Here is a 25,898-nt window from a genome sequence, read left to right on the forward strand (position 1 = left end):
AAGAGGTGAGCTTATTAGGTGGCCCGTGGGCCAGAAAATGAACTACGACCCGATTGCTGATATGCTGAAAGCAATTTTCTTTCTGGCATTAATTCTTGTAGTTTTGTTGTAAGGCGGATAGTCACACCCCTATTGCTAAACGTCATTCACTTTTGGGGGGTGCAAAAAGTCACAACGTTTTTATATAACACAAATTTGGATCTAAATAATTTAAAACAAATTAAAAAAAAATGTACTCTCTCCTTAAATCTCCTCCTCCTTCTCCGGTGGTCCTCGTCTGCTCCAGATGTGATGGCGGGCCACCTTATGGTATCAATCACTGACCTCAGCGGTTAAGTGCAAACATTAAGGCCACTGAATAGTTGTAGCGGTGTCTGATTACTGGGGACGTAAGAGTGGGGACCACCGGACTGTTATCATTGGAGAGTCAAGTGCTAATTATTGCATATTTCTTTATTTTAGTATATTGGTCCCTTCTCCTTGACAAATTTAAAAAAAAAGTCCCAGAAAGTTCCTTTTTATCCCCATCTTTTTAAATGGGTAAAATTGGAAAAATGCTGGTCAACAGAAAGAACTTTGCAATTTACCTCTTATTAAAAATCTCCATTCTTAAGAATAATGGATTTGTACTTATGTTACTTACTGCTCATTACCTAAGTTACTGGCCACTTCTGCAGTCTTATCAGCGGTGGCCAGTCTCTTAGGCAAGGAGTGTGGCGCTTACAAGCTGGATCCGGACATATTTAGTCTCTCTCAGAGGAAATAGTATGGACCAGCCGCTCAGCCATGCTGCCAACACAAACTATCGATCTTCAGGAGCGCACTGTCACTCGGCAATCAGGAAGGGGAGCAGTGCACTCCTGAAAAATGGTCATAAGACAACCCCTTTTAAGAATGTAATAAAAAAAATTTTTAAGTTTATTTTAGGATAATACATATTCTTTAAAGATCATCTATTTAAAGAGGACCCGTCCGCTCTCCTGCTTTGTCTGGTTTAGGAAATATGTATATTCCCCATCTTTTCTTGTAGTTGTGCGCTGCTTTGATATACTATTTAAGTTTATGAATAAATTGACATCTGGGTGTATCCACTTATCCATTTTATAGGCGTATGTCCATGCACAGTCTTAGTGTCCACACTGATTTGGGGGACTCCTTCCCCCAACGGAATACACCCAGTTGTCAATTTATTCAACAGTTTCTAGGAGAAATGGCTCAACTCTGAGTCACAATATGCTCCTAAATTGGAATGTTATGGGACAAACCGTTTATTTTCTAAATCGAACTGTCGTCAAAGATCCTCCTCAAGTTAGGTCGAATTCAGTACAGATTCTGCCTGAACTCCACAGATTTGCAGACTTTTAAACTTTCCTTGTCTTCTATTAAAATTAACAGATTTTTACAGCAATTCTTACATGAATTTTCAAAGAAAGTACACCCGCCTCATCAGGTCAAATTTTCTAAGATTGTGCTTTTAGACTAAAAAATGTGATTTGGAAATCAGAAACCAGGGTTCAATGTACGGTAGTGTGAAAAAGTGTTTTTCCCCTTCCTGATTTCCTATTCTTTTGCATGTTTGTCACACATAAATGTTTCAGATCCCAAACTAATCTAACTATTAAACAAAGATAACACAAGTAATCACAAAATTATTATTAAGGGGAAAAGAAATCTAAACCTACAGGGTCCTGTGTTAAAAAATGATTGTTCCCTAAACCTAATAACTGGTTGGGCCAGCCACAGCAGCAACAACTGCAATCAATCATTTGCGATAACTGGCAATGAGTCTTTTACAACACTCTGGAGGAATTTTGGCCCACTCATCTTTGCAGAATTGTTGTAATTCAGCCACATTGGAGGTTTTTCGAGCATGAAACACATTATGAATGTCATGCCACAGCATCTCAATCGGATTAGGGTCAGGACTTTGACTAGGCCACGCCAAAGTTTTTAGTTTTCCTTAAGCCATTGAGAGGTGGACTTGCTGCTGTGTTTTGGATCATTGTCCTGCTGCATAACCAAAGTGCGCTTCAGCTTGAGGTCACAAACAGATGGCCGGACATTCTCCTTCAGGATTTTTTTTGGTAGACAGCAGAATTAATGATTCCATTTACCACAGCAAGTCTTCCAGGTCCTAAAGCAGCAATACAGCCCCAGACGATCACACTACCACCACCATATTTTACTGTTGGTATGATGTTCTTTTTCTGAAATGCTGTGTTGCTGAGGATATAATGGGACATACACCTTCCAAAAAGTTCAACTTTTGTCTCGTCAGTCCACAGACCATTCTCCCAAAAGTCTTGGGAATCATCGAGATGTTTTCTGGCAAAACTGAGACGAACATTTATGTCCTTATTGCTCAGCAGTGGTTTTCGTCTTGGAACTCTACCATGCAGGCCATTTTTGCCCAGTCCCTTTCTTAGGCCGGGGTCAGACTTGTGCGTGCAAATGCGAGAAACTCACGCATCAATACCCGGCACTGCCGCTGGAGTGTGGGGCTGCATGTATTTATATGCAGCCGCACACTCCGATCCCGAGTGCCAGCGGCAGAGCCGGGTATGGATGCGAGAGACTCGTTTGAGGTTCTCGCATTGCACACGCAAGTTGCACCCAGGCCTTATAGTGGAGTTATGAACAATGACCTTAACTGTGGCAAGTTGTCTGGCTTTTGAGGAACTTTTGGTCTACTTCACTTTGTCATGCAGGTCCTACTTAAGTGATTTTTTGATTTGAGAACAGGTGTGGCAGTAATCAGGCCTGGGTGTGGATAAACCAGTTAATTTATGTTTTAAGGGAGGGGGCAATAACTTTTTCACACAGGGTCCTGTAGGTTTGGATTTCTTTTTTCCCTTAATAATAAAGACCTTAATTTAAAAACTGCATTTTGTGATTTACTTGTGTTATCTTTGTCTAATATTTACATTTGTTTGGTGATCTGAAACATTTAACCCCTTAGCGACCGCCGATACGCCTTTTAACGGCGGCCGCTAAGTTACTTAAACCACAGCGCCGTTAATTAACGGCGCTGTGGAAAAAGTCCATAGCGCCCCCCAGAGGCATTTTCTCCGGGGTCTCGGCTGCCGAGGGTAGCCGAGACCCCAGAGAACATGATTCGGGGGGTTTTTAACCCACCCCGCATTTGCGATCGCCGGTAATTAACCGTTTACCGGCGATCGCAAAAAAAAAAAAAAGCGATCTCTTTTTAATTTCTCTGTCCTCCGATGTGATCGCACATCGGAGGACAGAGAAAAGGGGTCCCAGGTGGCCCCCCAATACTCACCTAGCTCCCCCGATGCTCCTCGTGTCTCCCGGTGGGCGCCGCCATCTTCAAAATGGCGGGCGCATGCGCAGTGCGCCCGCCGGCCGGCACCGGGAGAATCTTTGGGGTCTCGGCTGCCGGGGGTAGCCGAGACCCCAAAGAGCATGATCGGGGTCGGTATTACCGACCCCTGTTTTGCGATCGCCGGTAATTAACTGTTTACCGGCGACCGCAAAAAAAAAAAAGTAAAGTGTAATTCTCTGTCCTCTGATGTGATCGCACATCAGAGGACAGAGAAATAGGGGGATTCGGGGACCCTAGCATACTCACCTAGGTCCCTGGATCCTCTTGCTGCTCCTCCTGGCCGCCGGCAGAAGAACATGGCGGACGCATGCCCAGTGCGCCCGCCATCTGTCTCCATCTGCCGGCTGGCAGGAGAACAGCAGTTGGGGCTAAAATTAGGGTTAGGGGTAGGGTTAGGGCTAGGGTTGGGGCTAAATTTAGGGTTAGGGTTGGGGCTAAACTTAGGGTTAGGCTTCTTTCACACTTACGTCGGTACGGGGCCGTCGCAATGCGTCGGCCCGACATACCGACGCACGTTGTGAAAATTGTGCACAACGTGGGCAGCAGCTGTAGTTTTTCAACGCATCCGCTGCCCAATCTATGTCCTGGGGAGGAGGGGGCGGAGTTACGGCCACGCATGCGCGGTCAGAAATGGCGGATGCGACGTACAAAAAAACGTTTCATTGAACGTTTTTTTGTGCCGACGCTCCGCCAAAACACAACTGATCCAGTGCACGACGGACGCGACGTGTGGCCATCCGTCACGATCCGTCGGCAATGCAAGTCTATGGGCAAAAAACGCATCCTGCGGGCACATTTGCAGGATCCGTTTCTTGTCCAAAACGACGGATTGCGACGGAATGCCAAACGACGCAAGTGTGAAAGTAGCCTTAGGGTTAGGGTTGGGGCTAAAGTTAGGGCTAGGGTTGGGGCTAAAGTTAGGGTTAGAGCTGGGATTAGGGTTAGGGTTTGGATTAGGGTTGGTATTAGGGTTAGGGTTGGCATTAGGGTTACGCTTGGGATTAGGGTTAGGTTTGGGATTAGGGTTAAGGTTAGGGTTGTGATTAGGGGTGTATTGGGATTAGGGTTAGGTTTGAGGTTAGGGTTGAGATTAGGATTAGGGGTGTGTTGGATTTAGGGTTTTGATTAGGGTTATGGTTAGGGTTGACATTAGGGTTGTTTTGGGGTAAGGGTTGTGATTATGGTTAGGGTTAGTGATTAGGATTATGGATCAGGTTGGGATTAGGGTTAGGGGTGTGTTGGGGTTAGGGTTGGAGCTAGAATTGGGGGGTTTCCACTGTTTAGGTACATCAGGGGGTCTCCAAACACGACAGCCAATTTTGCGCTCAAAAAGTCAAATGGTGCTCCCTCCCTTCTGAGCTCTGCCGTGCGCCCAAACAGTGGGTTACCCCCACATATGGGGCATCAGCGTACTCGGGATAAATTGGACAACAACTTCTGGGGTCCAATTTCTCTTGTTACCCTTGTGAAAATAAAAACTTGGGGGCTACAAAATCTTTTTTGTGAAAAAAAAAAATATTTTTTATTTTCACGACTCTGCATTCTAAACTTCTGTGAAGCACTTGGGCATTCAAAGTTCTCACCACACATCTAGATAAGTTCCTTGGGGGGTCTAGTTTCCAAAATGGGGTCACTTGTGGGGGGTTACTACAGTTTAGGTACATCAGGGGCTCTGCAATCGCAACATAATGCCCACAGACCATTCTATCAAAGTCTGCATTCCAAAAAGGCGCTCCTTCCCTTCCGAGCTCTGCCGTGCGCCCAAACAGTGGTTTACCCCCACATATGGCGCATCAGCGTACTCTGGATAAATTGGACAACAACTATTGCAGTCCAATTTCTCCTGTTACCCTTGTGAAAATAAAAACTTGGGGGCTACAATATCTTTTTTGTGGAAAAAAAAAATATTTTTTATTTTCACGACTCTGCATTCTAAACTTCTGTGAAGCACTTGGGCATTCAAAGTTCTCACCACACATCTAGATAAGTTCCTTGGGGGGTCTAGTTTCCAAAATGGGGTCACTTGTGGAGGGTTTCTACTGGTTAGGTACATCAGGGGCTCTGCAAACGCAACATAATACCCGCAGACCATTCTATCAAAGTCTGCATTCCAAAACGGCGCTCCTTCCGAGCTCTGCCGTGCGCCCAAACAGTGGTTTACCCCCACATATGGGGTACCAGCATACTCAGGACAAATTGGACAACAACTTTTGGGGTCCAATTTCTCTTGTTACCCTTGTGAAAATAAAAACTTGGGGGCTAAAAAATCTTTTTTGTGGAAAAAAAATATATTTTTTATTTTCACGGCTCTGCATTATAAACTTCTGTGAATAACTTGGGCATTCAAGGTTCTCACCACACATCTAGATAAGTTCCATGGGGGGTCTAGTTTCCAAAATGGGGTCACTTGTGGGGGGTTTCCACTGTTTAGGCACATCAGGGGCTCTCCAAACGCGACATGGCGTCCGATCTCAATTCCAGCCAATTCAACATTGAAAAAGTAAAATGGCGCTCCTTCACTTCCAAGCTCTGCGGTGCGCCCTAACAGTGGTTTACCCTCACATATGGGGTATCGACGTATTCAGGAGAAATCGCACAACAACTTTTGTGGTCTAATTTCTCCTGTTACCCTTGTGAAAATAAGAACTTGTGGGCAAAAAGATCATTTTTGTGTAAACAAAAGCGATTTTTTATTTTCACGGCTCTACGTTATAAACTTCTGTGAAGCACTTGGGGGTTCAAAGTGCTCACCACACATCTAGATAAGTTCCTTAAGGGGTCTAGTTTCCAAAATGGTGTCACTTGTGGGGAGTTTCCACTGTTTAGGCACATCAGGGGCTCTCTAAACGTAACATGGCGTCCGATCTCAATTCCAGCCAATTCTGCATTGAAAAAGTCAAACGGCGCTCCTTCACTTCTAAGTTCTGCAGTGCGCCCAAAAAGTGGTTTACCCCCACATATGGGGTATTGGCGTATTCAGGAGAAATTGCATAACAAAATTTATGGTTACATTTCTGTTTTTACACTTGTGAAAATAAAAAAAATGGTTCTGAATTAAGATGTTTGCAAAAAAAAGTTAAATGTTCATTTTTTCCTTCCACATTGTTTCAGTTCCTGTGAAGCACGTAAAGAGTTAATAAACTTCTTGAATATGGTTTTGAGAACCTTGAGGGGTGCAGTTTTTAGAATGGTGTCACACTTCATTATTTTCTATCATATAGACCCCTCAAAATGACTTCAAATGTGATGTGGTCCCTAAAAAAAAATGGTGTTGTAAAAATGAGAAATTGCTGGTCAACTTTTAACCCTTATAACTCCCTAACAAAAAAAAATTTTGTTTCCAAAATTGTGCTGATGTAAAGTAGACATGTGGGAAATGTTATTTATTAACTATTTTTCGTGACATATCTCTCTGATTTAAAGGCATAAAAATACAAAGTTTGAAAATTGCAAAATTTTAAAAATTTTCGCCATATTTCCGTTTTTTTCATAAATAATCGCAAGTAATATCGAAGAAATGTTACCACTAACATGAAGTACAATATGTCATGAAAAAACAATCTCAGAATCAGCGGGATCCGTTGAAGCGTTCCAGAGTTATAAACTCATAAAGTGACAGTGGTCAGAATTGCAAAAATTGGCCCGGTCATTAAGTACCAAATTGGCTCTGTCACTTTTTCACACCACTGTAGATGGTAAGTTATTTGCAAAAAAAAAAAAAAAATTATACTTAGTCGTTCAACTTCAACATCTAGTTCTATAGATGACGTCAATGTCTTAAAAATAATAAATTTGGGCCCATTCCCCTGTTGTCACCCCCACACTGTCCAGCACAGGTCATTCCGGTAGTTGTTGTGTGGACCAGAAGCGAAGAGGTTTTGTTTTTCTGTTACCTACCGCTGAGGCCTGTGATTGTCTGCAGCGATCAGGTGACCGTAAAGGCCCATCGCATTTATATATGTGCACAATATAACATTGACTTTGCAGAAATTACTAGTAAAACTGTCTTCAAACAACTGAGCAATTCTAAGGCTTTGGACACATGGTTGTAAGTACACCTGCCTCATCAGGTCTATTTAAAAATGTATGCATTTGGAAATCTGTAGACAAGTTCACTTTATAAGTAGGATTTCTAAACTGAAGGCTAAAATGATCCTGGGGTTGAATGTCAGTCCTAGCCCTTTAGAAGAATTGGGGCTTCTCCTTGCTCCTTTGTCTCCTCTGTAAACTGCTGATGGGTTGTGAGCGGCTGGTAATTCTCAGTGTAAAAACCACAGTCTTTACTTTGTAAAACTACAAGCACAGATACATTTCTTTTGGTTTTTAGCAACATCCTGTTAAGGAGGAAACAGCAGCTAAGTTGATGCTTCTAAGGTGTGTGCCGAGCTATGGTTCCAGAATTAACCCTTCGCAATGTAAAAGCTTTTTTCGTTTTATTTTTTTTTGCTATTTCCATACTTTACATTATTATTTATCTTTTCATTTTCAAGTATGAATATTTACCCTTTGAAGTCAAAGCTTTTATTGCTTCCGTGGATGTAAAATAATAATAAAAAGGAACCTTGCAAATTTCCTTTCTTGTGCTTCTCACTGCAGAGCAGACTGGTGTCTCCATGGTAACAGACTACAAACCACTGATCTCCGTAGTCAGACCAGCCGGAATAAAAAAAAAAAATCTCACACCTTCTTCTCACTCGTTGGTTGATTCTCGGCCTGTTTGGACGAGCAATCAGCTCCTACGAAAGCTCGTTCACTGATTATTTGCTTATCTCTATCGGTCACAATTTGTACTTTTTCGATGATTGAGTATTTATTCTCCCCATAAAGACTTTTCTAATACTTGTATGTCAATTTTTAGCCTGTTTTCAGTATTAGTTTTCTCGTTTTCAACCACTTTACTTCCTTCCCTAGCAGTTTTTTTTTTGGGGGGGAGGTAATATTCTGCATATGATATTTTAGAGGTGTGAGAAGTTCTATCGTTAAAAGCTACCGTAATTAATTGCTTGGATCGCCAATCAAGATAAAAGCGTGGAGCGGATAGTATCCGGAGATTCCCATCTCAAGTGTTGGAGTCAGTACTGAAGAATGTAATGTGATCCTACAGTGACCAGTCCTGAAGAATGTAATGTGATCCTACAGTGACCAGTACTGAAGAATGTAATGTGATCCTACAGTGACCAGTACTGAAGAATGTAATGTGATCCTACAGTGACCAATACTGAAGAATGTAATGTGATCCTACAGTGACCAGTACTGAAGAATGTAATGTGATCCTACAGTGACCAGTACTGAAGAATGTAATGTGATCCTACAGTGATGGCTTCTTCCCCTGGAGACAGGAGAGCTGTCTGGTCGCTGCGCTATCTCACTCCATGGACTAGTATAAGAAAAAAAACGTATGTCAACTCAAAAGTAAGAATTTAGCAAACAAAGGGACACGCAAAGTTCAGGATGTCGACGATTAGACATTATTATTCATCCCTGTGTTCAGAATGTACTTGGCAATGACGAGTAACCACAAAGTATGTTCTTTCCTTAATTTTAAACATAGGGATGTCGGTGATGCACCGTACATTTTTTATTTCTTTTTCGACCATTTGTTATCCTGCTTGTCTTAAGACTTAGATCCCAGTTCATCTTTTGGGATTTTTGTCACTTTTTTTTTTTTGCCCAAATTCTTCAAAATGGCGCATATGGCTGAGGAATTTTGAGCAGAATTAAAACTATTTCTTCTTTTTTTTTTTTTGTCTTTAACCTTTTTTTGTCATTTTATGCCAAAAAAAAAGCCTAATTTTCCACGAAAATGTTGCAAAATTTGCCCAAAATTTCATACATAAAATCAGTCTAAGGGCGGACTGGAGTACATTTGCGCCAAAGTTTTGTGATTTAAAAAAAAAAAAAAAAAAAGTTGCAATTTACCTATAATACACAATGTGACTTAGGGGGTTCATGAGAGGATCAATTTAACCCTTTCACGGTCCTTTCTGCCCATGTACGGGGAACGTAGTGTGCATGGACGGAGCGAGCTCACTTCATATTTGACACAGAATATCTACAATAAAGGTTGTAAAGAAAAAAAAAAAACCGAATGCCAGAATTTGTATTTTTCATTCCTTTCACCTTCCGAAATTCGAAGTAATAAGCGATCAAGAAGTCATTCATATGCATCCCGGAATTGTGCAAAAATTCCATCGCAGAGGTGCAAAAATTTGAACGTTGATGGAAAAAAAATAGAAAAGTAATTGCTTGTAGAAGGAGAGGGAAGAAAACAAAAAGCAAATGGAGCTTGAACTGGTTAAGGGGGTTGTATGCTGCTGCTGTACTCATGCCGTCAGTAAGACAAACATGAGAAAAGTAGAAACTAACTTTGTATGGACGCAAGTTTTCCGTAAATCGAATTTTACTTTTTCAAACTGTTGCGTTGGCACAATGGCAACTTTTACTAAGCAAATTGCTCTGAAACGTATCCATTAAAGTCACCAAGTTTTTGCTATGTAATTGAGTGCAGCATGATGTAGGGACAGAGACCCTGATTCCAGCGATATGTCACTTACTTGGCTGCTTGGTGCAGTTTTGATGAAATCAATGTTTTTTTTTTCTGCTGTACATCTACCAGTTCTCTGAATGCTGAGCTCTATGACCCCGCCCACACCACTGATTGGCTGCTTTCTGTGTACACTGGGCATAGGCAGAAAGCTGCCAATCAGAGGTGTGGGCGGGGGTTATACAGAGCTCAGCATTCAGAGAACTGGTAGATCTGCAGCAGAGAAAACAGGGATTTTATCAAAACTGCAGTAATGAGCCAGGTAAGTGACACATCGCTGGAATCGGCGTCTCTGTCTCTGCATCATGGTTTTCTCAGATGGGGTAGAAAAAGCTGGTGAGAGATTCCCTTTTAAGGATTTGTAATTGGATAGTAAGTAGTTGTTTTACAAATCCATATTGACCGCTGAATTTACTATCTATAGCCCCGACAAACAATGTAAATCATTCTCATGGGAACAAGCCCTGTTTATAGAAAAAAACAAAAAAAGACCAAAAAGCCTCCAACTTTCTGTTTTCCATTACTTAATGTTTAACCAGCCTCAAATAAGGAACTTCTGGCTTTTCTCCCATGTTCTTCATGTCTGTATCTACATGTATTTGCTTTTTTTAGGCTTGTATATATTTTTAGGCAGAATTTCTTTAGAAAATAGAATACTTAGGGTCATAGTTTTGTCTTCCTTAGAGAAAGAGGTTTCTAGAATTACTAAATTGAGAATTTTCCATTAAAAGGCCAATCTATTTTTATGGAGAGAATCTCAGTGGTTTTTTAATGTGGATGAATTGTAAAAAGGTTTTCGGCTCCGACTCCTCTAACAAGTTTTCTTTAAAATTCTGGAGTAAAACGGTTATTGCGACACTTTTACAAAATTCCTAGTTGCTTTTGGCATTTTTATGGCAGTACTGGCCAACGCCGACAACTTTGAGAAAAGTAGTCAGAGCTTAACAAGGAGGGGGCACGACCGAGTGCAAAAAAAGGATAGGGGGTAACTTGGCTACCCACTGGGGACCCCAGTGATCCGAGAGCAGGACTCCTCATCTTCAGTGGAGAGGACCTGCGCATGCTTGATCTCTGCTCTATTCATTGTCTATGGGACTACTTGATAAAGTCGAGGGCCATTTTCCAGCAGTCCCATGGACAATAATTGGACCATGCACAGCTCTGCTCAATTCAAGATCTAGCTGTAAAGCTCCGATCTGTGGATTGCTGGGGATCACCGCTGTCAAACCCCAATTAACCGGCAAGTTACCCCAGTACATCCTTCACTAAGACTTGTGTACAAAACGCCATTTATTAAGAATCTGGGCCTTATAAGGTTATTCTTATCGTCTGCTGCAGTGTTCCCCAACTCCGGTCCTCAAGAGCCACCAACAGGTCATGTTTTCAGGATTTCCTTAACCCCTTTACCTCCAAGGGTGGTCTGCACGTTAATGACCGGGCCAATTTTTACAATTCTGACCACTGTCCCTTTATGAGGTTATAACTCTGGAACGCTTCAACAGATCCCGGTGATTCTGACATTATTTTCTCGTGACATATTGTACTTCATGATAGTGGTCAAATTTATGTGATATTACCTGCGTTTATTTGTGAAAAAAACGGAAATTTTGAAAATTTTGCCATTTTCCAAATTTGAATTTTTATGCCCTTAAATCACAGAGATATGTCACACAAAATACTTAATAAGTAACATTTCCCTCATGTCTACTTTACATCAGCACAATTTTGGAACCCACATTTTTTTTGTTAGGGAGTTATAAGGGTTAAAAGTTGACCAGCAATTTCTCAATTTTACAACACCATTTTTTTTTTTTTAGGGACCACATCACATTTGAAGTCATTTTGAGGGGTCGATACGATAGAAAATACCCAAGTGTGACACCATTCTAAAAACTGCACCCCTCAAGGAGCTCAAAACCACATTCAAGGACTTTATTAACCCTTCAGGTGTTTTCACAGGAATTTTTGGAATGTTTAAAAAAAATTAACATTTAACTTTTCTTCACAAATTTTTTTACTTCAGCTCCAATTTGTTTTATTTTTACCAAGGGTAATAGGAGAAATTGGACCCCAAAAGTTGTGCAATTTGTGCTGAGTACGCTGATACCCCATATGTGGGGGTAAACCACTGTTTGGGCGCATGGAAGAGCTCGGAAGGGAAGGAGCGCCGTTTGACTTTTCAATGCAAAATTGGCTGGAATTGAGATCGGACACCATGTCGCGTTTGGAGAGCCCCTGATGTGTCTAAACAGTGGAAACCCCCCAATTATAACTGAAACCCCAACCTTAACCACACTCCTAACCCTAATCCCATCCGTAAATGTAATCCAAACCCTAACTTTAGCCCCATCTCTAACTTTAGCCCCAACCCTAACCCTAATGGGAAAATGGAAATAAATACATTTTCTTTATTTTATTATTTTTCCCTAACTAAGGGGGTGATGAAGGGGGGTTCGATTTACTTTTATAGTGGGGTTTTAGCGGATTTTTATGATTTGCAGCCGTCACACACTGAAAGACGCTTCTTAGGCTGCCGTCACACTATCAGGATTTGGTCAGTATTTTACATCAGTATTTGTAAGTCAAAACCAGGAGTGGAACAATTAGAGGAAAAGTATAATAGAAACATCTGCACCACTTCTGCATTTATCACCCACTCCTGGTTTTGGCTATAAATACTGATGTAAAATACTGACCAAATACTGATCGTGTGACGCAGCCTTATTGCAAAAAATAGTTTTTGCGTCTCCACATTTTGAGAGCTATAAATTCTCCATATTTTGATCCACAGAGTCATGTGAGGTCTTGTTTTTTGCGGGACGAGTTGACGTTTTTAGTGATAACATTTTCGGGCACGTGACACTTTTTGATCGCTTTTTATTCTGATTTTTGTGAGGCAGAATTACCAAAAACCAGCTATTCATGAATTTCTTGGGGGGGGGGGGGGGGTTTATACCGTTCCACGTTTGGTAAAATTGATAAAGCAGTTTTATTCTTCGGGTCAGTACAATTGCAGCGATACCTCATTTATATCATTTTTTTATGTTTTTGTGCTTTTATATGATAAAAATTATTTTATATAAAAAATAATTATTTTTGCATCGCTTTATTCTGAGGACTATAACTTTGTTGTTTTTTTTCGCTGATGACGCTGTATGGCGGCTCGTTATTTGCGGGACAAGATGACGTTTTCAGCGGTACCATTTTTTTTATATCCTTCTCTTTGATCGCGTGTTATTCCACATTTTGTTCGGCGGTATGATAATAAAGCGTTGTTTTTTGCCTCATGTTTTTTTTTTACGGTGTTCACTGAAGGGGTTAACTAGTGGGACAGTTTCAAAGGTTGGGTCGTTACGGACGCGGCGATACTAAATGTGTACTTTTTATTATTTTTTTTATTTAGATAAAGAAATGTATTTATTGGAACAATGTTTTGTTTTGTTTGTTTTTTATTTATTTAGGATTTTTTTTGTGTTACATATGTAAATATATATTTTTTAACTTTACAACATTGTCCTGGGGGGGGGAGCCATCATGTTATAGTGTCAGATGGCTGATCTGACACTTTGCACAGCACTGTGTCAGATCAGCGATCTGACAGGCACTGCAGGAGGCTTCCCGGCGCCTGCTCTGAGCAGGCGCTGTGAAGCCACCTCCTTGCAGGTCCTGGAAGCCCCCCTCCCCGCCACTCCCGCGGCCATTTTGGATCCGGGGCCTGCAGGGAGGAGGAGGTAGGAGACCCTTGTAGCAACGCGATCACTTCACGTTGCTCCGAGGGTCTCAGGGAAGCACGCAGGGAGCCCGCTCCCTGCACGATGCTTCCCTATGCCGCCAGAACGCTCCGATCATGTTTGATCGCAGTGTTCTGGGGGTTAATGTGCCAGGAGCGGTCTGTGACCACTCCTGGCACATAGTGCTGGATGTCAGCTGTGATAGTCAGCTGACACTCTGCGCCGATCGGCCGCGCTCCCCTCGTGAGCGCGATGGTCATATGGGCCCATACCACCTCGACGGGATAGTACGTCTGTCAGAAAGGGGTTAGTATTGCCCAGGTGATAATTGCATCACTTGCACAGGCAGGAATTCCATCACCTGTGAAATACTAAGGAAATCCTGAAAACATGACCTGTTGGTGGCTCTTGAGGACCGGAGTTGGGGAACACTGGTCTACTGTATGGTCGGGAGTGCACTGCTCCACCTCCTCCTGGCCTCTTGCTTACTAGTGGCAGTGCACTCCTGAAGATTGACAGATCGGATCAGCGACATGGCTTAACCATTTGCCCTGAACTGTGCACCCTGTAATACTGCAAAAAGATGAAGCTTTGCCTCTCCAGCTTCGGAGGTGCGTAGGTGGAACTAGCCAGCATCAGAGCAGCACTTACAAGCTGTAAAGCAAAGAGCTTGTAAGTACTGATGAGCGAACGTGCTCAGATAAGGTGTTATCCCAGCATGCTGTGTTGACTGTCCTTCCATTGACTGTTACCCTCATGTAGAATATTTTTTCGTTCTTTATGGTCTCAAAGTTTTGATTTCATTTTTCTTTTAGGGCTCTTTTGAGTTTCTTCGTAGTCCCACGATTGTGTACAGTCTCACATTAGCCCGTTTCTCTTATGGACAGCAAAAAATACAGGTATGAGATTGTTCTTACCAATTGTGTCTTATAAATCTTCACTAATGAGGCCTTCACATGACATTATGGTTCAATAACGTCTTCTAGGTTGTCCAGTTGGTAAAAGTTGTATTTTCCTATTTGCCATATTGTGGAAAAATTGTCACTGACATTCGGACAAATGAACAATGAGGAGAGAGATATAACTGCAGCCAGTGGCTTATCTTCCATAATAGCAAAAGATTGGGCCTTTTGGAATCCAACATGTCCGATCCTTCTCTCCCTGGACATCTGCTGTGGCGGCAGAGTGAGCACAACCCCATAGAGGTAATATAAACGGTCGGTCACAGTCAGTGATGTCACAGTACAGGGAGAATACACACAGTGATGTCGCAGTACAGGGATAATAAATAGTGATGTCGCAGTACAGGGAGAATACACACAGTGATGTCACAGTAGAGGGGGAATACACACAGCGATGTCACAGTAGAGGGAGAATACACATAGTGATGTCACAGTAGAGGGGGAATACACACAGTGATGTCACAGTAGAGGGGGAATACACATAGCGATGTCACAGTAGTGGGAGAATACACACAGTGATGTCACAGTAGAGGGGGAATACACACAGCGATGTCACAGTAGAGGGAGAATGCACACAGCGATGTCAGTACAGGAAGAATGCACACAGCGATGTCACAGTAGAGGGAGAATACACACAGTGATGTCAGTACAGGGAGAATGCACACAGCGATGTCACAGTACGGGGAGAATACACACATTGATGTCACAGTACAGGGAGAATACGCACAGCGATGTCACAGTACAGGGAGAATACGCACAGTGATATCACAGTAGTGGGAGAATACACACAGTGATGTCACAGTACAGGGAGAATACACACAGCGATGTCACAGTAGAGGGAGAATACACACAGCGATGTCACAGTAGAGGGGGAATACACACAGCGATGTCACAGTAGAGGGAGAATACACACAGTGATGTCACAGTAGAGGGGGAATACACACAGTGATGTCACAGTAGAGGGGGAATACACACAGCGATGTCACAGTAGAGGGAGAATGCACACAGCGATGTCAGTACAGGAAGAATGCACACAGCGATGTCACATTAGAGGGAGAATACACACAGTGATGTCAGTACAGGGAGAATGCACACAGCGATGTCACAGTACGGGGAGAATACACACAGTGATGTCACAGTACAGGGAGAATACACACAGCGATGTCACAATACACACAGCGATGTCACAGTAGAGGGGGAATACACACAGCGATGTCACAGAGGGGGAATACACACAGCGATGTCACAGAGGGGGAATACACACAGCGATGTCACAGAGGGGGCATACACACAGCGATGTCACAGTAGAGGGAGAATGCACACAGCGATGTCAGTACAGGGAGAATGCACACAGCGATGTCACAGTAGAGGGAGAATACACACAGTGATGTCAGTACAGGGAGAATACACACAGTGATGTCACAGTACAGGGAGAATGCACACAGCGATGTCGCAGTACGGGGAGAATACACACAGTGATGTCGCAGTACAGGGAGAATACACACAGTGATGTCACAGTACAGGGAGAATACACACAGCGATGTCACAGTACAGGGAGAATACACACAGCAATGTCACAGTAGAGGGGGAATACACACAGCGATGTCAGTACAGGGAGAATGCACACAGCGATGTCACAGCAGAGGGAGAATACACACAGTGATGTCAGTACAGGGAGAATGCACACAGCGATGTCACAGTACGGGGAGAATACACACAGTGATGTCACAGTACAGGGAGAATACACACAGCGATGTCACAGTACAGGGAGAATACACACAGCGATGTCACAGTAGAGGGGGAATACACACAGCGATGTCACAGTAGAGGGGGAATACACACAGCGATGTCACAGTAGAGGGAGAATGCACACAGCAATGTCAGTACAGGGAGAATGCACACAGCGATGTCACAGCAGAGGGAGAATACACACAGTGATGTCAGTACAGGGAGAATGCACACAGTGATGTCACAGTACAGGGAGAATACACAGCGATGTCACAGTACAGGGAGAATACGCACAGTGATGTCACAGTACAGGGAGAATACACACAGTGATGTCACAGTAGAAGGAGAATGCACACAGCGATGTCAGTACAGGGAGAATGCACACAGTGATGTCACAGTAGAGGGAGAATACACACAGTGATGTCACAGTACAGGGAGAATGCACACAGTGATGTCACAGTAGAGGGAGAATACACACAGCGATGTCACAGTAGAGGGAGAATACACACAGTGATGTCACAGTAGAGGGAGAATACACACAGCGATGTCACAGTACGGGGAGAATACACACAGTGATGTCACAGTACAGGGAGAATACACACAGCGATGTCACAGTACAGGGAGAATACGCACAGTGATGTCACAGTAGAGGGAGAATACACACAGTGATGTCACAGTAGAAGGAGAATGCACACAGCGATGTCAGTACAGGGAGAATGCACACAGTGATGTCACAGTAGAGGGAGAATGCACACAGTGATGTCACAGTACAGGGAGAATGCACACAGTGATGTCACAGTAGAGGGAGAATGCACACAGTGATGTCACAGTAGAGGGAGAATGCACACAGTGATGTCACAGTACAGGGAGAATGCACACAGTGATGTCACAGTAGAAGGATAATGCACACAGCGATGTCAGTAGAGGGAGAATGCACACAGTGATGTCACAGTAGAGGGAGAATGCACACAGTGATGTCACAGTACAGGGAGAATGCACACAGTGATGTCACAGTAGAGGGAGAATACACACAGTGATGTCACAGTAGAAGGAGAATGCACACAGCGATGTCAGTACAGGGAGAATGCACACAGTGATGTCACAGTAGAGGGAGAATACACACAGCGATGTCACAGTAGAGGGAGAATACACACAGTGATGTCACAGTAGAGGGAGAATACACACAGTGATGTCACAGTAGAGGGAGAATACACACAGTGATGTCACAGTAGAGGGAGAATACACACAGCGATGTCAGTACAGGGAGAATGCACACATTGATGTCACAGTAGAGGGAGAATACACACAGCGATGTCACAGTAGAGGGAGAATACACACAGTGATGTCACAGTAGAGGGAGAATACACACAGCGATGTCACAGTAGAGGGAGAATACACACAGTGATGTCACAGTAGAGGGAGAATACACACAGTGATGTCACAGTAGAGGGAGAATACACACAGTGATGTCACAGTAGAGGGAGAATACACACAGTGATGTCACAGTAGAGGGAGAATACACACAGTGATGTCACAGTAGAGTGGTGATAAAATAGCATAATGCACGAGTAACACACAGAGACATCACAGAAAACATAGAAGAGATACAACATCCTAATACTAGTAGATCCAACATCCAAGTTTCCCCTTTTCCCTGTGTTACACGTTGCTGCGAGACGCGTCCGTCAGATTTCTGTGGTTTTACCGTTTCTTGTAACTCGTTTCATCATGAGAATTACGTTCTGCCCAATAAGCACAAATGAGATGAAAGTCGTCTGTTTATATCCCGGCCCTCTCTGATGTCCATTATGTCCTGTCACATCGGGAATCATCCCACACACATTTCTGTCCAGTGATTCATTGCGTCCATTACCCCCTCTCCACAGTCTGGTCCTGCTTAACCATTGATGTGTACAGATGCTCGGGACGCCGTGAAATGTTACATTTGCATTATGAGCAGCTAGGAGTTCTGTTTGCAGAGGACCTTACACTGCAGCATAACGATACAATTAAAGGAATTTCTCATTAAAAAAGGACCTACTGTTTAAATCTATATTTTTTTGTGTTACATATATTAGTAATCTTTCACTTTCACACTCACGACTTGGGTTTTTTAGACTCCTACTTTGTCCTTTGAGGAAGCAGTCTCATTATCTTCAAAGGCAGGATTACAATGACAGGTAACACCTCTACACACAGCTGTTAACACAGCATCCACTGTTTACAATAGGCGATTTCTCCCTTCACAGTGACTTTTGCACACTCTCATTAGATGCCTCAATACTACAGAGTCTGTTCTTTTGTGGCTATGTACATGTGTTGTTTCCTGCAACAGCAGGAAAGTTGAGTTTAAAAAAGCCCTGATGGCCAGTGTAAAAAATTGCACGATTTCTAATTTTCATTTTTAATAAAGAACATTGCCAAAAATGGAAAAATAAAAATATACATGTAACAAAAAAGGAGTTGCCCATTACTGCACAACCCATGCTTAATCAATTCGCGGCCCAGTAGAAAACCGTAAAACAATGTACCGTATACTCTCCTACCTCAGCGACGCCGTTCCAGCAATATCAGAGCTGCAGTTTCCGGCGGATGATATCACATTATTGTGTTATGTGACCGCTGAAAGCGTGGTATATTTAAACAATGGAATATTCTGGGGAGCGGCTAGAATAAAATAAGAGGAAAAATTAACACGTACTCCTTTAAATTCCGTAAAATTGATTTTTAGACAGTAAGCAGGAAAAATATTAGTCGTGCAGTTTTCTCTGTCCTTGCTCACCAATGATCTCTACAATCCAGATGGGAAGGAGAGCTGAACCTCAATGAATTACTAAAGTGATTTCCTTGCATATGCTTTCCTCCCTATCTGCCGCATATTATGTCAGCCCTCCTTAAGAACTTAGATGCATTCCCCACTCTCCACTTTCTGATCTGTTGTGTACTTGGAGGGTGAAAGCAGAGAGAGTAGTTAGCGACTGGAATTAGGAGACCAATTGTAAACACAGGGTTATGTCCAGAAATCTGTGTTCTTAAATGCACAATGTAAAGAGACTTGCTCATGGTAAGACACGATTCCAGCCAGGAATACTGAAATAAAAGTTTTATTCCGTGAGTCAACTTTTCTGCGCTTTTGTGTGTCATTTCTAAGTGTCTGTATATTCCAAATTCACCCGGACAAGATCTTCCATCCGAAGAGGGACAAAATGTTTGCAGTATTTTGAGGCTGCCCCTCCTTGAAGACACAGCTTGGTAACATGTTAGACCACATCTGCTGAGCTGTTTCCACAAGCAGAAATTTAACAAGAGACTTTTTCTTATGAGAGAAATGGATCCATTGTGAACGAGGCTGAAGCGGTCACTTTGTCCCATTAAACATGAAAGAATGATGGCGGTCATTGCAAGGGTTAAGCGTCAAGAGCCAAGGATATTAAGCAAAATGTCTTTTGCCGTCTGAGGATTTTGGATTCTTCATTGTGATGAATTACAGATTGGGAGAAAAAGGGAACTTGGGAAAAGTCCAAACCACTGTGTATATTAGACATTCATACATACGTAGCAGCTCGGCGCTGGCATCGATACAAAGCATAGAGCGGCCATGATGTCATTATTTGCAGGAATGGTTTAACAGAGCATCACTTCATTTAAGAAGTCCATGCTGTTGGTCAGGGTCGGCTCTTGAGGCTTGGAGCGAAGCATTTCCTCTGTCTACAAATGAAGCGTAGCCACTGTCTAATGCAGTGTTTCTTAACTCCAGTCCTCAAGACCCCACAACAGGTCGTGTTTTCAGGATTTCCTTAGGATTGCACAGGCGATGGAATTAATGCTTGAGCAGGTGATGAATTTATCACCTGTGCAATTCTTAGGAAATCCTGAAAACATGGCCTGTTGTGGGGTCTTGAGGACCGGAGTTGAGAAACGCTGATCTAATGGAAAGTTCTGCAACTCCCTGATATACTTAGTACACGGATTCCTCAGTCTTCCAGATCTCTGCTTGCAGTCATGAATAAGAACTTCGACCGTTTGCTTTCAGGGCTGAAAACCTGTACGGTTCAGTTCGTGGACACGTCTTTGCAATGTTCAAATTAATGGTAAAATGGCTGCAAAGACTCATGAAAAATTCATAATACCATGCATACTCTACACAGTGGTTTTCCTGGCAAAATCCACAGCAAAAATGCTACTTGTGAACATGCCCTAAATTTATTAGAGCTCTTGCAGAGGTAAATGCAGGATACCTCAACTTCCTAAAAAAATCTTCATTAATAATAATCATTAGCTATCATTTTGCTGCTGTAGAGCTTGTGTAACTGCTTCACCTAGCTGACTGCTCAGCAAAAGTTGTAGTTTGGTGTCACGGATGTGTCAGATGCAACAGACTGTCGCTCTGCATCTGGCTGCAGAAGACCTCTGCGTTTGGCATTGTAGACACCTCCTTAATCCTTCTGACTCTTGGACCCAGCGGCGACCTCCCTCTAGCTCTAGCTGACACACCTGGACTTGGGGGTTTATAAATCCCCAGTCTGCTGCAGAGAGTCGCCGGTGATATTCACATTTTTCCCTTGTGAAAGTTAAGAGCTATAGCAGTTGGCTAACTTCCTTTCTGGAGCGGTTTGAGGACATTTGGTGTTACCTCTGAGTGAGCTAAATTCATTCCCCTTATCTGTCTACCTTTTTATCTTTAGTTTATAGTGGGGATAGACCATTTATAATCCCCTCCCTTTCCAGGGCCTAGCTCTAGGGATATACATTGCTTTGGTTCCTGCTCGGCGATTGGTGAGGAACCAATTTAGGGATGGTAGGGCAGATATGGTGTTATCGGATTCACCCTTTCCCTAGTGTCTGGGCTTCCTTCCCCTCATCCCTTCATGTTGCACTTAGTCTTCCCACACTGTACTTGACATTTGGTTTCTGCTCACCAAACCAGAAAATTTCATCCGCACTCTCCTTCTGGGACTAGGCTTTCTCTGCTGTCCCCCTCACTTCTCTTAGTGTTAGAGATGGCAATGGGGAGGAGATTTTATACAGCAGATGAGAGTGCGGAGAGTGAGGAAAGCATGTATGTTCTAAAGGAGGGCTGTCAAAATAGGCTGCAGATAGGGGGAAAGCAGATGGTACATGAGAGCACACACAAACCTCAGTGTATATTACTAGGAGGGACATGACCACCAGAGGAAAAAGCAGAAACTCGGATCAAGCTGCAAACTGCATATCAGGAGGTCTGAAAATGAATGGCGGAATGAAGATGGCAAACTGAAACTTACAAGAAAAAGAATGTAATAAGTACATGGATTAGTAACTGAAAGAATCCATGCAAACTCTGTGGGTTTACCAACCAGCAACACCAGGGTAACACACGTCCTGTTTTCTAGATATATTTCTGCATTTTATATAACAAGACCATATGGCTCAGCAGGCCGCCCTGCTGCAGTCCTTCTAATATATAATTTGTGGTCACTGCTTGTCTTGTATTTTCCTGTTTTGATTCGAACCCCTTCTGCAAGGCTATAATTTGGGGCCATTTTTCCCAAACTCCTCTTTTTGTAACCCAATAAAAGTTGTTTTTTATATGTAAGTTGCATTCTTAGTCTAACGTTTTTCATCTGAAGTAAATGGAGTGAGGTCCATTATTTTATTTTTTTTATTTATAGTTTACTTACAACCCCATTTTTATTCCTTCAGGCTCGATCTTGATCCGTAGCTCTCATCCTGCATTTTATTCCTTTTCTACGCTTTGCTAAAAAATCACATGATGCAGAGCATCAAATGATCTGGTAGAGCAAGTGCCTTCTGGGATGACTCTGATTATCATTTCCTCTATCTTCTACTATATTACTGACTGTTATAAGATCACCGTCCAGGAGGCTGAACTGTCATTTTCGCCACTAAAACTGTGTGACAGGAGCTGTGCAATCATCATCAGTAACAGTGATAAGTGTGGAGAAAGTGTGTGGTACAGTCCATGCAATTTCACTGCATGCAGTTTTCATGCCAGTGTAAAGTGGCTGGAAGAAATGAGGAATAAAATGGTATGAAATAAAAAGAATTCTTTATTAAATAACAATGATAAAATCTTGAACATAGAATTTAAAAAGACAGGGGATGAAAAAAAACCTCCAAAGGAATTTCAGGAAGAGGGGCACAGCACACCACCATATGGATGAAAAGATCTTAAAACACCACCCGCTGGAAACCAAATTTAATCACTATAGCCTGCTAATGACAAATTGGATTTCTGAACCAGAAAAAAGATATGATTTAGTGTCACCCAGTAAAGGGGAATCCAAAACGTCTGAATGGTCAGATTAAATCAATTGCCGCCAGAGACAATTCAGTTAAGACAATGCACACAACAATAAAGAGAAAACCGGCAAAGAATATATGATTTTTTCCTGGAACAAAAGTGTTGGTAAAGTGCCGCGGTGTGGTGCAGAGAGGAGGGGGTGCTGCGTGGCGCTTCCTACGCCCGACGAGCGCCGTTTCGCTGATGCTTCTTCTTAATGGGGCGAAACGGGTACTAAGGTGGAAGGGGATTTTAAACATACCGCGTGTTTGCTTTACAGCAGGTGCCGACTAATGAAATGAGGAGGACCGGATGTTTACACAGTGTTGCCAGGGCATTACTGCGGCACGTGTCACCGGGATCTGACTCCCTTGCTGATGGGACTTCCGGAACGGCGCTCCGTGAACCGCATTGCGGTCACGTGTGGAGCACTGCCGGGAGTCAGAGGGAGATAAAAGAAACCGCGCATGCGCACTGAACGTGCTGGCCACTGCGTGTATCGCAGAAAGGAATGAAAGGAAAGGAACGCCTTTGCTTCATAAGAGAACTATGTGGGAGTTCTTACAGGAACAGATAAATATTAGGGGGGTATAAAAGGAACGAAAAAAAACTGGGATTACAAACCGTGGCATGGAACAGGATATGCTAGATAAATTAAGAAAATAAACAATAAATAAATAAAAATAAATATAGATGTTAGCATGTATAAAGGAAGAGTGAAAGGGAAGTAAAGGGGGAAGTGCCAAAAAGGTGCTGCAGTTAAGTGGGTAAAAAGGGCCATGATAATAAACAGCCACGGGTTATAAAGTGCATGTGTGCAATAGGGCTGAACACTATGTTATATAATATAAAATTGAAGTGAAAAGTTGTAAATATATTGTATAAAAATACATATATGAGGGATGCACCGGTAAGTGTACTATAAAGTACATATAGTAATGTGAGAATATACGGTATATTGAAAAATAATAAAAAGTAATAAAATAAATTAAGAAGGTGAAAAATGTTTTAATATACAGTTGGCAAAAGAATGTGTATCATATCCCAAGTCTGTAAGTCCACAAGAGTCCAAGTAGATTTCATTCATGTCGATATCCTTATTATTATTATTATTATTATTATTTATTGTTATAGCGCCATTTATTCCATGGCGCTTTACATGTGAGGAGGGGTATACATAATGAAAACAAGTACAATAATCTTAAACAATACAAGTCATAACTGGTACAGGAGGAATGAGGACCCTGCCCGCGAAGGCTCACAATCTCCATGTTGGTCCCCAGAGCGAATCCAGAAGGGCGCCATCACTGAAACGTGTTACATGGGCCTTATCATAGTATCATGTAAAACCAGCACTCATCATCGATACCTATTATTGCCTGCGGTAGATAAAAATTCAAGTTCAGTACAGAAATTTTGAATGGAGGAAAAAGTGTAGGGTAGATAGAAAAATAAAACCTTAGAACCTAAAAGCCTCGGACAAGAGGTTAAAAAGGACGGTGCTCCAAAAACGGAAACTACTGAAAGAAGAAATTATTACAAAAAGGAATTGAAACCCATTGAGGCCTCCAGGAGTCATCGTATCTAGTCGGTAGATCCATCTGCCTTCTTGTTGTGCCAATATTTTTCCTAAATCGCCTCCTCGTATACCCAGATCAATTTGGTCAATTGCCATGAAGATAAGGCCCCTGGGGTTAGAATTGTGATGAGTTTTGAAATGACGGGGTAAGGTTTCAACGGTTTTAGCTTTCTCCATGTCTCTAATGTGCTCTCTTATTCTGATTTTTAAATTCCCGTGTTGTTAGACCAATGTAAGGTTACAGGGGCAGGCTACATGATAAATGACTCCACATGATCCACACGTAAGGTGTTTTCTGATTGTAAACAGCCTGGATCCACTTGAATTTGGGCTTTTTTCCTTGAGGGATGTGTAAATCTTGTCTTAATTCCAAAAAGTCACACACCTTACATGTGGATCATGTCATTTTGGATTCCCCTTTAGTGGGTGTTGGGCCTCTTTCACACTTCCGTTTTTTTTTTAGATCCGCCCCAATCCGTCGTTTTGGGCAAAAAACGGATCCTGCAAATGTGCTCGCAGGATGCGGTTTTTGCCCATAAACTGGTATTAGCGACGGATCACCACACGTCGTGTCCGTCGTGCGACGGATCCGTCGTGTTTTGGCGGACCGTCGTCACTCAAAAAAAGTTCAATGTAAAGTTTTTTTTGTGCGTCGCGTCCACCATTTTTGTCCACCCCCTCCTCCCCGGACTGCAGAATGGGCAGCGGATGCTTCGAAAAATTGCATCCGCTGCCCACGTCGTGCACAAATTTCACAACGACCGTCGGCCCGACGCATTGCGACGGACCCGTACCAACAGAAGTGTGAAAGACGCCTTCCTAAATCGTATATGTTTTTCCTGGTTCAGAAATCCAATTTGTCATTAGCAGGCTATAGTGATCCAATTTGGTTTCCAGCGGGTGGTGTTTTAAAATCTTTTCATCCATATGGTGGTCTGCTGTGCCCCTCAAAGGCGAAATTCCCCTGTCTTATTAAATTCTATGTTCAAGATTTTATCATTGTTATTTAATAAAGATTTCTTTTTATTTCATACTATTTTATTCCTCATTTCCTCCAGCCACTTTACACTCATGCAGTTTTGTGTTATTATGTAGGATTAATGTGGAGGCCAACATTTAAATGTGATAATGGAATTCTTATCATGCAATTTCACCGTCATTTCTGGTTCCTGAGATGGTAACTTTCTACAGTGAACGTGAAGGCATCTACAGTGCAGACCAAAAGTTTGGACACACCTCCTCATTTATAGATTTTTCTGTATTTTCATGACTATGAAAATTGTACATTCACACTGAAGGCATCAAAACTATGAATTAACACATGTGGAATTATATACTTAACAAAAAAGTGTGAAACAACTGAAATTATGTCTTATATTCTAGATTCTGCAAAGTAGCCACCTTTGGCTTTGATGACTAATTTGCACACTGTATTTTTCCGGGGATCACAATCTGATCAAAATGAGAATTATATAATGAACTAAATAAAGTAGTACAAAGTGATTTATATATTTTGAGGATAAGTTAAAAAAAAATTGAGTGCTACTTTAACTTTTTGTATTTATTTTCATGTATTGATCATTATTTTTTTTACGACGTGATGTACTGACAAAAACAGTAAAATAGCAAAGCATGACCTAACAATCAACAGAGATCTCTCTAGGGTCCTTCTTCATAATTAATAGATGGGGTATAGTGCTTTGACACTCAGGATAGGAATGAAAT

General features: G+C 42.3%; 1 protein-coding gene across 4 annotated transcripts in view; it reads left to right on the plus strand.

The window, feature by feature from the left end:
• Positions 1–25,898, plus strand: part of LOC138649584 (USP6 N-terminal-like protein) — a 64,856-nt gene that overhangs the window by 15,733 nt on the left and 23,225 nt on the right. For 2 of the 4 annotated variants that reach the window (XM_069740105.1, XM_069740106.1), the window contains one exon: positions 14,437–14,520. The exons of the other annotated variants lie outside the window; for them this stretch is intronic. The gene's annotated coding sequence lies outside the window, so the exon portion shown is untranslated. The remainder of the gene's footprint in view (positions 1–14,436; positions 14,521–25,898) is intronic. 4 annotated transcript variants of the gene reach the window in all.

Source organism: Ranitomeya imitator, chromosome 9 (genome assembly GCF_032444005.1).
Source record: "Ranitomeya imitator isolate aRanImi1 chromosome 9, aRanImi1.pri, whole genome shotgun sequence".
In the NCBI taxonomy this organism is placed as follows: domain Eukaryota; kingdom Metazoa; phylum Chordata; class Amphibia; order Anura; family Dendrobatidae; genus Ranitomeya; species Ranitomeya imitator.